Consider the following 12,797-nt stretch of genomic DNA (forward strand, 5'->3'; position numbering starts at 1 on the left):
ACGTGTAGAGGTTTCTCCGCCTAGTCGATCCGACTTAGTCCCCCGAGGAGCCTATAATACCGGATTACGGTTCTTTCCCCTCTATAATACCTAGGCGTACGCCTACGTAATATCTCGACGTTACGGACGTTGGCCAGAAAGTATACAATATCGAAATCGCGCGCTGGAAGATCCTATAAACGTAATACGATAGCTACCTAAAAGGGATTAACGCTATACTAACCTAGCAGGTTAATACTATCGACTAAAGCCGTAGATAACTACTACGAGGAGGTATACCTCGCGAGGTATATAAAGCCGTTAAACGCGATACGGATTAGTACCTAGCCACCCGCTAAACCGATACCCACGAAGAGTATATTAAGTATACCCGTTACCCTGCGAATAGCCTTAAAAAGCTCGGGGAGTAGTTAGATAAGTAGCAGCTACTACTATAAAGCTATAAAGATACCGGTTTAAAGCCCGCCACGTATATATAGATTATAGACTTCTTTAAAGATATACGCCCCTATACCAGCCGCGATTAGACTAAGGCCGAGGGTCGCCTAATAGATAACCAGGTAATTATACCCGAAGACCTTTACACCCTCGGTCAGAAGTATATTAACACCAGACTTAAAGACTAAGGAAAACGCGGTAGCCACCGCGCTATAGTATTCCCTACACTATACACCGGAAGCGAAAAGGGTAAAGATACCTTAGAGGCCACGGCTAAGCCCCGTAAGAAGGGCGGCCGTGGGAAGAATAAAGCTAAGAATCCTACTACCGCGGTATCTACGGCTATACCTTTAGCTGCTTTAACTAACCGTTCTAAGCACCGCTAATCTACTCTATAGAGAGGGCAGATCTACCGCGTATACGCTATACCTAGCCACGATATTAACGCCTACTTCTATCTATTCCCGGATACGGTATATAACGATTAGACACCCTTTAAGAGCACTAAAATAACCGTCTAACGGATCCTTAAATATAACCCCTCGCTGCGCGCGGAAGTAGAAGAACTACGCGCCGTAAAGAAGATAAAGAAGGATATAAGCCGGGACTTAGTATAGCTTAAAGAGGCGTGACTCGACTATAGTAGTGTCCGTAGCGGCGTCTCCCACGCTACTAGCTTTATAGCAGGAACCGCTACTACTAGTTACCCTCTTCGAACCTCTACTATCCTCGATTCCGGTGCCACTATTTATATACTTAACGATTTTTCCCGTTTTTCTGATTTTACACCCGCCACGCAGGGGGACTACGTGGTAGCTGGCAGTTCGTCCCTGCCTATTAAAGGTTACGGTAACGTAACCGTGAGATTAAATAGACTAATAGGAGACCTCGATTTTAGGCTATTAAACGTCGTATACTACGAGGATTTTACCTATAATTTAATCTCTAACTAACGCCTATATCTTCGAGGATACTAGTAGGATTAGAAGCCACTAAATAACTATATTCAGCGTTCCGATAGATCTATACTATACTAGCTAAGCCACCGCCTCGATTAAACCGTTATTAAATATATACCCTCTAACCGATCTGCGGCTGCTTTTCTAGGCTCTTCTTCTTCTTCTACTACCCGAAAAGCCGTCCATAAATCGACGATACGATATCTAAGCACTATATAAGGCATCCTATAGTATCTACGGCTAGGGCACGTAGGCCCTAAACCACTTCGGCACCTAGAAGAGCACACGCAGAGGGTTAAAATCAAGGGACTAATAACTATTGACTATAAGGCCTACGAGCTTATAAAGATAAAGCGGCACGTTAGTAGGCACCCGTATAACGCACCTAATTCTATAGGGGAGCGGTAGGCGATTAATTTCACGGATTTTAACCGAATATCCGACGGAGACTCGCGGTTTATATTTTTCACCGACCGTTATAGTGGCTTTACGGCCACTTACGTTATAAAGAGTAAGCTAGTAGTGGATATCCTCGTAATGATTAAGGAATTCCTCGTCTAGGTAGACCGCTAGTTAGGCTATAAGGTGCGCGTTTTCGAATCTAATAACGAGCTAACTTAATCCTATAATATCACCTAATTCCTACGTAGAGAGGGTATCCTTTTAGAGGCCTCTACTACCGATATTTAAGTCTAGAATGGGGGTACCGAACGCACTACTACCGTGGTTATTTCGAAGGGTTATACGATGAATATCCATGTGAAACTGCCGCCGTTTATATAGCCTAAGGCTATTCCCACGGCCGCGTACGTGTATAACCGAACGCCACGAAGGCAGTATAATAATAAGGATTAGAAAACGCTATACGAGGTGCTCTTTAAAAAGAAGCCGATTTTATCACACCTTTAAGCCTACGGCTATAAGGCGTACGCGATAATATAGGACGCCTAAAAGGCGGCTAATAAGCTATTAAATCGTATCGCTCCCCGCATATATATCGGCTACCTTATCGGCTACGATTCCACTAATATCTTCCGTATCTAGGTGCCTAGCCTACGCCGCTATAACCGCGTTATTCGAACACGCGATATAGATTTCAATAAACGCGCCTTCTTTAATGGCGATATCGCCACCTTTAAGGATAACCTCCGTTAATTAACCGAGGAGTAATTAGAAGACCTAATTAGTTAGATCGAGTAGGAGAGGGCTAGAGATTTATGGCCGTTTACGGACGTATAAGCTAAGGACCCCCCCCTTTATATAACTGCTTATTTTAAATTATTAGATCCGGAGATAAACGCCCCCAGATCCCCTTCCTTAACGGCTTTACCGTTAAGGTTATAGTCCGTAATACCCGGCCGTAAAGGGGTAAAGGAGGCTATCTCGAGTTAATCAGGATAAGATTTAGGTCACGAATAATATAATTCAGCCGGTATAGCGCCTAATCACCGTTTATATCCGCCTAATCTATTACTTCCTACTCTACTAATAACCCCGCTATCGGTTATAGCGCTAATAGCAGCCGTTATATTAGGAAACCGTAATACCCCTATAGCCGTAGGGTTCTAGGATAACGGAATACGGTGCTACGATACCCCTATAGCTACGGTTATAGGGCTCCTATTAAATAAAGGAGCGTAACTAATTTGGTAAGGAGATAGCTAGAAAAAAGACTATTAGATTACTACGTTTAACGCTAGCCGGTATGCCCCTAATATATATGTATTAAATAGGACTCCGCTAACTAAATTACGGTTCAAAAGGTCTACGCCTATAGCGTTATAGTGACGCTTAATAACACCCTATAAATCTATAGCCCCGGCGGTAGCCACCGAAAGTATATCCTAGGAGGCTATCTCGGGAAATATAATCCCGGCAGTTACTTTAGCGGGTACTCCGGCGGTTACCCTAGCGGCCGTAAAGATCTACCGTAAAGACCTCCCTTCTCCTCCGAAGAACTCTCGCGATATACCCTTGCACCCTTACGGCCACCTATTCCGATAGGTATAAGAAGACTACCTACGGAGCTATAAGGAGATAGGGTCGTGGATACGGGTGCCGGCGTCCGTAGCAGATAGATATCAGGTTCTTAATTTGATATAGGGGTTAATATATAAGTTCGATAAGCATAGATTTCTATATAAATATAAGGTAAGGCTTATAGTGCGAGGAGATTAGCAGTATTAATCCTCGCTTAAGGAGATATACGCAGTAATACTAGCCAGATAGTTATTCCGCGCGTTAATAGCTATCGCCGCCCGATTTAACCTTATGCTATTATAATTTAACGTTATAAACGCGTTTATACACGCCCCCCTCCTCTAGGATATCTTTATATACCCGCTACTAGGCTTTTTAGCCCTTAGGAGTCGTTTACACCTAAAAAAGGCGTTATATAGACTTAAGGAGTCTTTATATTAAGGAATAGGCTATAATACCAGGGAAAAGATATACCGTAACGGATAATACTATTCGGACTTAACAGTCATATATTATTAAGACTTTAACTTAAGGAGGAAAAGGGGACTTTTCCCCCTCTACGCTAACGTGGTAATTTAGTCTCGCCGAGTACTCGGCGATCTAAGCGTATCCCCGATTATATATAGTGCTAATCCACCGTGCCACTTAGTTCCTTATACTACCCCCTCTCTAACAGGGCTAGTCCCTTAGGCCCGTTCTATCCCCCTTACCGGGCAGAACGTACGTATAACTCTAGTCTTATACGAACTCCGCCGTCCGGTTAGCGCTTATAATCGGCACCGGTAAGGCTACGTACCTCCTTCTAAATATCACGACTTCTTTCCACGTATCGTTAGGTAATTAGTAAACCGTCGGTAGTAATTACGTAGCCGACTCGCTTACTAAATACTATTCCCTTTTCTAGCGTCCCGCGTAATAGCCGGCGATTACTCGCCGCGTTTTATAATATCGCGCTTATTACTATACCTTCCTTTATTATCGTGGTGTATAGTATTACTAAATTTATTCTTACCGTTCTTTATACTTACTCCCTCTCTAGCCGGATTCGTAACTAAGGCGACCGTTCGCTTTATAGATAAACGTTCTCGTGGCTCCCCCGTAGTTATTCTTCTCTTCTTCCTTTTCCTTATATAATCCTTATTCTTTATATTATGTTTTAGTTTACTATATATTTATATTTATATCTATATTATAGCCGAATAATCGCTATTATATCCTTCTTATTTTCTAATATCGACTAATCGCTAATATATCTCTTTTACTCGGCGTTACCCGAGAGTTATATCGTATACCCTATAATACCGACGATAGGTGGCTAAGGAGCTTTTCTAATAATCCGCCTTACGGTTATTATATAGCTTTCCTAGCTAGCGATATTTATATAGATTATATTAACCACTCTAACTCTAACGTATATAGGTACGTTATTTATCTTTATTCGTATTAGGCGTGTATATCTATAAGTTTATCCTTACCTTCGCTAAATATTCGGCTTCTAAAGCGTTTTTAGATTCCTAACAGCCTTTTAGGAGCTACCTAGACTATTTAGAATATCACTACTAGCGTCCTTCAAAAGGAGGCTAACGAACAGCTAACGCTAATCGGTCGGCGCCGCTTCTATCTACGGCTTTAGGCCGTATATAAATAATTCCGTAAAGCTTTAGACGAAGCTACTCGCCCTCCCGCCGCCGCTAACGCTAATCGTCTTATACTCGATAAACTATCGTCGATTCGGTCTTTATTAACTATCGACCTAATAATACGGGTTTATATCTATTATTCGCTATTCGGTTAGCTTATACTAACCTTTTCTAGGTCGATAACCTTTAGGCCGATAAGGCCCGTTCCCTTATAGGTATAGTTACGCCCCCTAAGGACTATAGCCTTATTACCTTTACCACGCTACGGCGTACCGTCCGTAAGCTCCGGGGCGCGGACGTTAAGGAATACCCTGATAAGTGTATAGCTCGAACCGCCGGCCTTAACTAGCACGGTATAAATTCGTTCCCTCGCCTACGGGGACTAACCGCCGCCCTCGTAAATACTAGTAAGCCTTATCGTCGCCCCCTTATATCCGCCGCCTTCGCCGGCCGCCGTACCGCCACTCGTAAGCCCTAGGTTTACGTTTATTCGGATAATAAGGAGGGTATCGTCGAGTAATCGCCGCCTACTTCCGCTAACGCCGCCTCTCCTATTTCGCCCGCCGCCGATACCGCCGATACCGCCGATACCGCCGCTAGTACCACTAGCGACGCTAACGCTGTTAGCGTTATCTCCCCTACCGCCTCGCCTATAGCCGCTAATAGCCCTAAGGCCGTCGCCGAGTTATTACCCGTGGCTACCCTATCCGAGGGGGAGGAGGAGAAGACGGAGGAGGAGGGTATTAAGCCCGACTCCGATAATATTAAGATAGAGGATACCGATCCCTTAGAGGAGGTTATCGTCGTTAATAGCGATAACGACTCCTTTAAGGGTTTCGATAATTAAAAGGTATAGTATCGGCGGCCGTAAAGCGCTATACTAATAAGGCTAGAATCTAATTTATTTTATAGTCGCCTCTTAGCGTTATCTCCTATATATATAGCCTATATTTTCACCTTATATACTATTCCGCTATATAAGATAGTATTGATTCTCCTAATATTTTTTAATTATATACCGGCTATTTAGCGCTAATAATCGTCCTACTTTATATATATATATTTCTTTTACTTCTAGTATCGCTTTACGATAGCCGAAGCGTTTCCTAAATAGTCCTTAGACTCCTAAGTATTATACTCTACCGGCTAGCCCGCTTATTTTACGAGGTAGAACTTCTATCCTTGTTCCTCCTTATAAGCTATAACGTCCTCGACTTCCTATTTATCCTGCTCCTCCGTGAGTAGTAGTAGGTCGATTACCGAACCTTCGGCTATAAGCCCGTCTCTTTATAGTTCTAATAGCGATACCGAAAACACGTTATATATCCTTAAGTATTATAGTAGTAGGCGAACCCTATACGTTAGCTCGCCGATCCGCTCTAAAACCTTTACCCGGATATACCGCGGCGCGAGTTTTAAGCCGGACTTAAATAGAAAATTAATAGTGGCGAGCCCTACGAATTCTCCTTTTTCGAAACTCCTAAGCTTATACCTCTTATTATAGTGCTTAGTCTAAGTCTTAACCGCCGCCTCCTAATAGGCGCGGACCCGTTGGCGGATATCCGCTAACCGTTTAACGCGTTCTCTAACGCCTTATACCGTGGTATCGTTTCTAGGTTTAACGTACTCTACTATCCTCGGGTAATACTCGTAGAGTGCCTTATATAGGGATACCCTAATAGAACTATATAGGCTATTATTATATATAAACTTAGCCTTTTATAACTAGATCGGCTAGAACTTAGTGGCCTCCGCTCCTATTATCCTTAGGAACTTAAGTAGCGTTTAGTGCGTCTATTTAGTCTGCCTATCCGTCTAAGGGTAAAACGTAATAGATAGTCGGCGAGTAATCGCCCTTTCGCGGTAAAACTCTTCCTAAAACCGACTTATAATAAGCTTATCCCTATCGCTTATAATTTCTTTTAGGCTCCTAAAACGATATTAAACCTCGATATAAAGGATAATAGCTAACTAGGGTACTATAAGTGTCTTATAGATTAGTATAAAAAGTGCATACTTCGTTAAGCGGTCGATAATTATTAGCACGGCGTTATAGGTTTAACCGTCCCTGCCCTTTACGGGTAGGAAACCCGTGATAAAGTCTATAGCAATCTTTTAAAATAGGTATAATAGTAGTAATAGCGACTATAATTATCCGTGCCATTTATGCCTTAGTACCTAAGCGCCTTAATAAGCCGAGTATACGGCGACGTATTCGCGAATATCGTATACTAGGTTAACCTAATAAAATTTCCTCGACACTAGCTCTAGTATCTTATTCGCACCTATATACCCTATATAGGGGTTATCGTGGTATTAGCGTAGAATCTCCTTCCGAATCGTCGCCTCCTCGGGGATTATTAGTCTTCCCCTATAACGTAGTATACCGTTTTCGTTAAAAGAGTACCCCGCTCTTTTTCTGGTCTCTTATCGAATATTCGCCGCTAAAGATATATAGTTAGCGTTAGTAGTCTATAGCCCTCTAACTAATTACTTAAACTCTTTGCTAAATGTAAAATAATTTACCGTTTTACCCCTAGTAAGCTCCCGTACTATAAAGCGTAGGATATATTAATCCGAGATTATAATAACCCTAGCCTTAGTCTCCTCCTTAGGCGTATAGTCGGTAAAGGCCCGCTAGGCCGTTATATTATTACCGCGGGTTTTCTTAGCCTGTATAATTACTACGATAACGACACGCGAGGTGCCGTCTTCTAGGCTTAGAGGTGGCTATTACCCTTATCGCCCCACTCTAAAGCTTAGCTACGCGACGTCTTCGCTTAGCGGAGCGACCCGTTATCTTTTAGGTCTAAGGTCCTTCCCCTAAAGTAACCTCCTAACGGCCTATATATATACGAAAAAAACCGCCTTTTCTAGGGTAACGTGGATTTATACGATCTATCGGCGAATGCTCGCCTGTATATTATTAATTAGACTTAGCTTACTAAAAAGGGTAAGGAGGACGTCGCTATAGAATATTTCCCCCTCTATATAGTCTAGCCTCCTAGATAAATTATCCGTCGGGTTTATCTTTCCCGGGTAATACTATACTTTAAAATTAAAAGATATAAGCCGATACACCTATCTAGTAAGCCTTCCGCGAAGGTTTTACGCTAGCGCCCGTAGCACGCCCTTTAAGGCTTTATAGTCTATTAGGACTATAAACGCCTGCCCTATACCTTTAAGGTAATGTCTTTAATACTCTAAGCTTTCCACGATAGCTAATAACTCCTATTATCCTATAGCCTACCGTTATTCCGTGTTAGTAAGTTTCCGCGAATAGTAGGCGATTAATCGCTACTACGAATTATGCTTCTAACTTAAATTTCCGGATACTACTTTATCCGACACGTTTATCTCGACTTTAGAATCCAGTATAGGGTTCTAATAGCGTAGAATAGGCGCCGAGCTAAAGGCGACCTTTAGTCTTTTAAAAGCTTCTTAAGCCTCCGGCGGAAAATAAAACGGCCCTTTCTTTACGCCGGCCTTACTACCCTTTAGTAGCGCGGATAGGGGTATTATAACCTTTAAGTACCCCTTAATAAATCTCCTATAGAAATTCGCGAATCCTAGGAAGACTTATACGTCCCTAAAAGATTCTAGCGCCGGCTAGTCGGCTACCGCTTATACCCTTTTTAGGTCTATTATAATACCCTTACAGCTTACTGTAAACCCTAAGAAGTCTACTCGGTCCCTATAAAATTCGTACTTTAATAGTTTGGTATATAATTAGTAACGCCGTAACCTTCCGAGGACCTATTATAGGTACTTTATATATTCCTCCTTAGTACGGGAGTAGATTAGAATATTATTAAGGTATACGATATAGTAGATATTAAGTAAACCGGCGAGTGCTCGGTGAATATACGCCTAAAATATCGCGGGCGTATTCGTTAACCCGAACGGTATAACCGTGTACTTAAAGTGTCTATACCGTATTCTAAATATAGTTTTCTAGCGGTCCTCTTTCTTAATCCGGATCCTATAATAGGCATCTCGGATATCGAGCTTCGAAAAGTACTAGGCGCCCGAGAGGCGATCTAGTAATTCCCTAATTAGTAGGAGTAGGTACCAGTTCTTAATCGTGATAGCGTTTAGCCTATAATAGTTAATATATAGGCAGAGGCTATTATCCTTTTTCGGCACGAATAGGATTAGCGACCCTATTAGGCTAGTCGATTTCTGAATACGTCTACTTACTATACCTTTAGCAATATACTTTTTTAGCTCCTCGAGCTATATAGGCGATAGCGGGTATAAGGGCCTAAATAAAGGCTCCTTCCCCTTTTACAGGTTAATAGAATATTCTACGTCCTTTAATAGAGGTGGTTCCTTTACTGCTTTTTCCGAAAATATATCTTCGAATTATTATAGACTAAAAGGTAAACGCACGCCTTTAGGCCGTGGCTTATCGTCGTCTACTAACGGAATCGTTATCACCGGGGTATTACCCATGATAGCGGTGGCTATAATAACGTATATAATATACACCTTCGCCCTTTACTCTACTACCTCCCGGGCCTAGGCCTCGGGTTCCGCGATAAAGAGTAATCTAAAGCCGAATATTCGGCTAATTATATCAATTAGAATACTCTCTTAACCTATACTATTATTCGATAATAGTAAGTAACCTAACCCCTTTAGCCGGTCCGTGGAAATAAATACTCTTTTTAAGAGTCGGGGCCTCCCCTTAGAGTCTACTAAATAGAAAACTAAGCCGTATACTCCGCGACTACTCGCCGCTTAGCTATCGAAACTTTCTAGAGCCGGGGCCTAGATTCCGTCTAACGCCTATAACTTTAACCGTTCTACTAGCGTCGGGCTAATAATATCGACTTATATACCTATATTAAGGTTAATACTAAGCTTAACCTCGCGCCCTTCTCGGATAATATACGCTACTTCTCGCGCGACTTTACCGACTAGGACCTATTTCAGGGCTTTTACGGATATAATACTTACCCTCTACACTATGCTAATCCGTTTCCCGGGCTATTAGGGATCTCGGTAATCCGTATATCGTCGTTAAGGGCTAAATTCCCCTAAGCCTAAATATTACTTATATTAGCGCTTTTCTTCGCTAAGCCCTTACCGCCGTCTTTATGGTCTTTACTATAATAATCCTTAGACTGGTATCCCTTTTTACTATAGTTATAGTACTCCCTATTAAAGGGTTTATCTAACCTAAAGGTCTTCTAGGCGCTAGGCGTGGTTATTAACGATAAATATTTTATCGCTTATTACTACCCCTTTAAGGTGCCTTCCGACCGTTTAGCAGATAGATACCGTCCCCGTTATAACAGGTTATCCTTCTAATAGTAAGAGTAGGACCTTTTCCGGCTATCGGACCTATTATTCGGGGAGTATATCTCCTAAAGTAACTACGCCTCCTACGCTACCGTGCGAGCCTCTTCAAGCTTAACCCGTTATTTGCGAAGCTTATCGCGGAACCGTGCGGGTAATTATCGAAAATAGTTATACGCACGCTCTTCGCTACTATACGTCTTTTACTATAATAGGCGATTATAGTTATCCTATTATTCGAATAACTTTATCGGCGTTATCTCGCCGATAATATATAACTTATATAGCTCCTCCCGGTAATAGAAGTGCTATAAGTCGCGGGATAAGTATTCTCGCCGAATAAACGCCTTAAAATCGTCCTATATAGGCGATAAGAGCTTCCGTTCGTGGCTCCGCCACGATATCTAGTAAAAGCGTTCTAGCTTAGTTAAAGCCTATTTAATTAGCTAGAGCAACGGGGCCTCTACCCGAAAACGGTTCCCGGCCTTAACCGCGGATACTTAGTCGTTAATCTTAGTAACGGTTGCGTTCTCTCCTAGTATCTTATAGTTATAAACCGGTGGCTTCTTATATTCGCGCTTTATCGCCGGGCATTTAATAAGCCTTTACAGGATAGCTTTATTCTACCTTTATATCTACTAGTTAAACTCTTACTACTACTATACCTAACACGCTAGTAGGGCGAATAGGTTCTCGGTGGTTATCGGGGACGGTTCCCCTATACGGTCGGAAGACGCGTAGCTTATTAACCGTTTAGCGCTCCTCGCTTATTCGATATCGAGTCTCCGTGGATAATTATCCACGGATAACGTCCGCGTTCGTACCAAACTAAGGGATAACGATAAGGCCGTATCGTTGTTATTATTCTAGCGGTCCTAACATTCTTCGATACCTCGAATAGGCTCTTCTTATTATACGCCCGTATCCGCCCGCTCGGTGTTAGCTGTGCTTCGTAAAGTCCACTTTAGTGGTATCTTCGGCCTGGTAACCTTATAGGTATAGAAGTTAAAGAATTTATTAAGGAATAGGCTATAATACCAGGGAAAAGATACACCGTAACGGATAATACTATTCGGACTTAATAGTTATATATTATTAAGACTTTAACTTAAGGAGGAAAAGGGGACTTTTCCCCCTCTACGCTAACGTGGTAATTTAGTCTCGCCGAGTACTCGGCGATCCGAGCGTATCCCCGATTATACACAGCGCTAATCCACTATACCACTTAGTTCCTTATACTTTACTGCTTTAGTAAAAGCACTTTTCGGCTATCCTTTTAGCGGACGGCTTCTAGATAATACCGTAAGAACCGTGTTATTTTCTGCGCCGCGGTTTAATCCTATTCTTCTACGTTAACGATATCGTTATTATTTATAAGGAATACTATAAGGCGTAGATAAAACAGGCCGTTAATAACCTATAATGCCACTATAACCTATAAGGTAGCGATTCTCTATAGTGGTTCCTTAGTATTAAGGTTATTTGCGACCGTGTCGCCCGTAAAATCTGGCTATTATAACGCGACTACGTTACTAAGTTAGAACGCCTATTAAGGCCGAATAGTAAGTATAGTAGTAACTATCGCCTAATATACCTAATTAAGGTTATAGAGCTACTGCCCTATTCAGGGACCTCGAATAACGTTAAAAGCTATTAATGGAAGATAGGATCTATACTATACGTAGTAGTGATATCGCGGCCTAATATCGCCTTTATAGTATCCAGGCTATACCGGTTTAACGTTAATCCAGGGCCTATTTACTACGAGGCCGCCGATTATCTAATCCTCTATCTAATTAACAGCTAATCGTTTACGTTAGAATTAGGGGGTGGCGATACTATCGAAATCTACACTAATGCCTTATTTACCGATAATACCCTCGATCGAAAGAGTAGTTAAGCGTACGTGATACGCTTATTTAGCGGTATAATAGCGTGGTGCGCTGATAAGCAGGATATAGTCACGACGTCTATAACGGAAGCAGAGCTATTAGTGTTAGTATAAGGTGTAAAAGAGGGTATCTTTATATAACGCCTATTACTTAGTATAGGAGTGGAATTTAACGATCCGGAATTAAGGATCTTATATGATAATAACTAAACGATTCGATTAATTAATTAAGAGATTAGTATATTAATAACGCGCCTCTGCTATATCGATATCCACGGCCACTGGTTACGTTAAGTAAAGGAATAAGGGTAAATACTCGTAACGTACGTTATAAGCGCGGAAATAGTGGTAAACGGATTAACGAAGGCGCTATATAGCGAGAAATTTAAGATATTTAGGTCTTAGGTGGGTGTGATGGATATACGAGAACGGTTATAGTAGAAATAGCTAGAGGAAGTCCGGATAGAATATTTAGAGGACCTGGAGGATGAATTTAAGGGCGGCTATAGCGAATAGATTATATAGCTGGATTATCTGCCGATTACGAATAGCTTTAATCGCCTAACTAACGTTTAGGGCGATTAG

Source organism: Sodiomyces alkalinus, assembly GCF_003711515.1.
Source record: "Sodiomyces alkalinus F11 unplaced genomic scaffold SODALscaffold_2, whole genome shotgun sequence".
Lineage (NCBI taxonomy): Eukaryota > Fungi > Ascomycota > Sordariomycetes > Glomerellales > Plectosphaerellaceae > Sodiomyces > Sodiomyces alkalinus.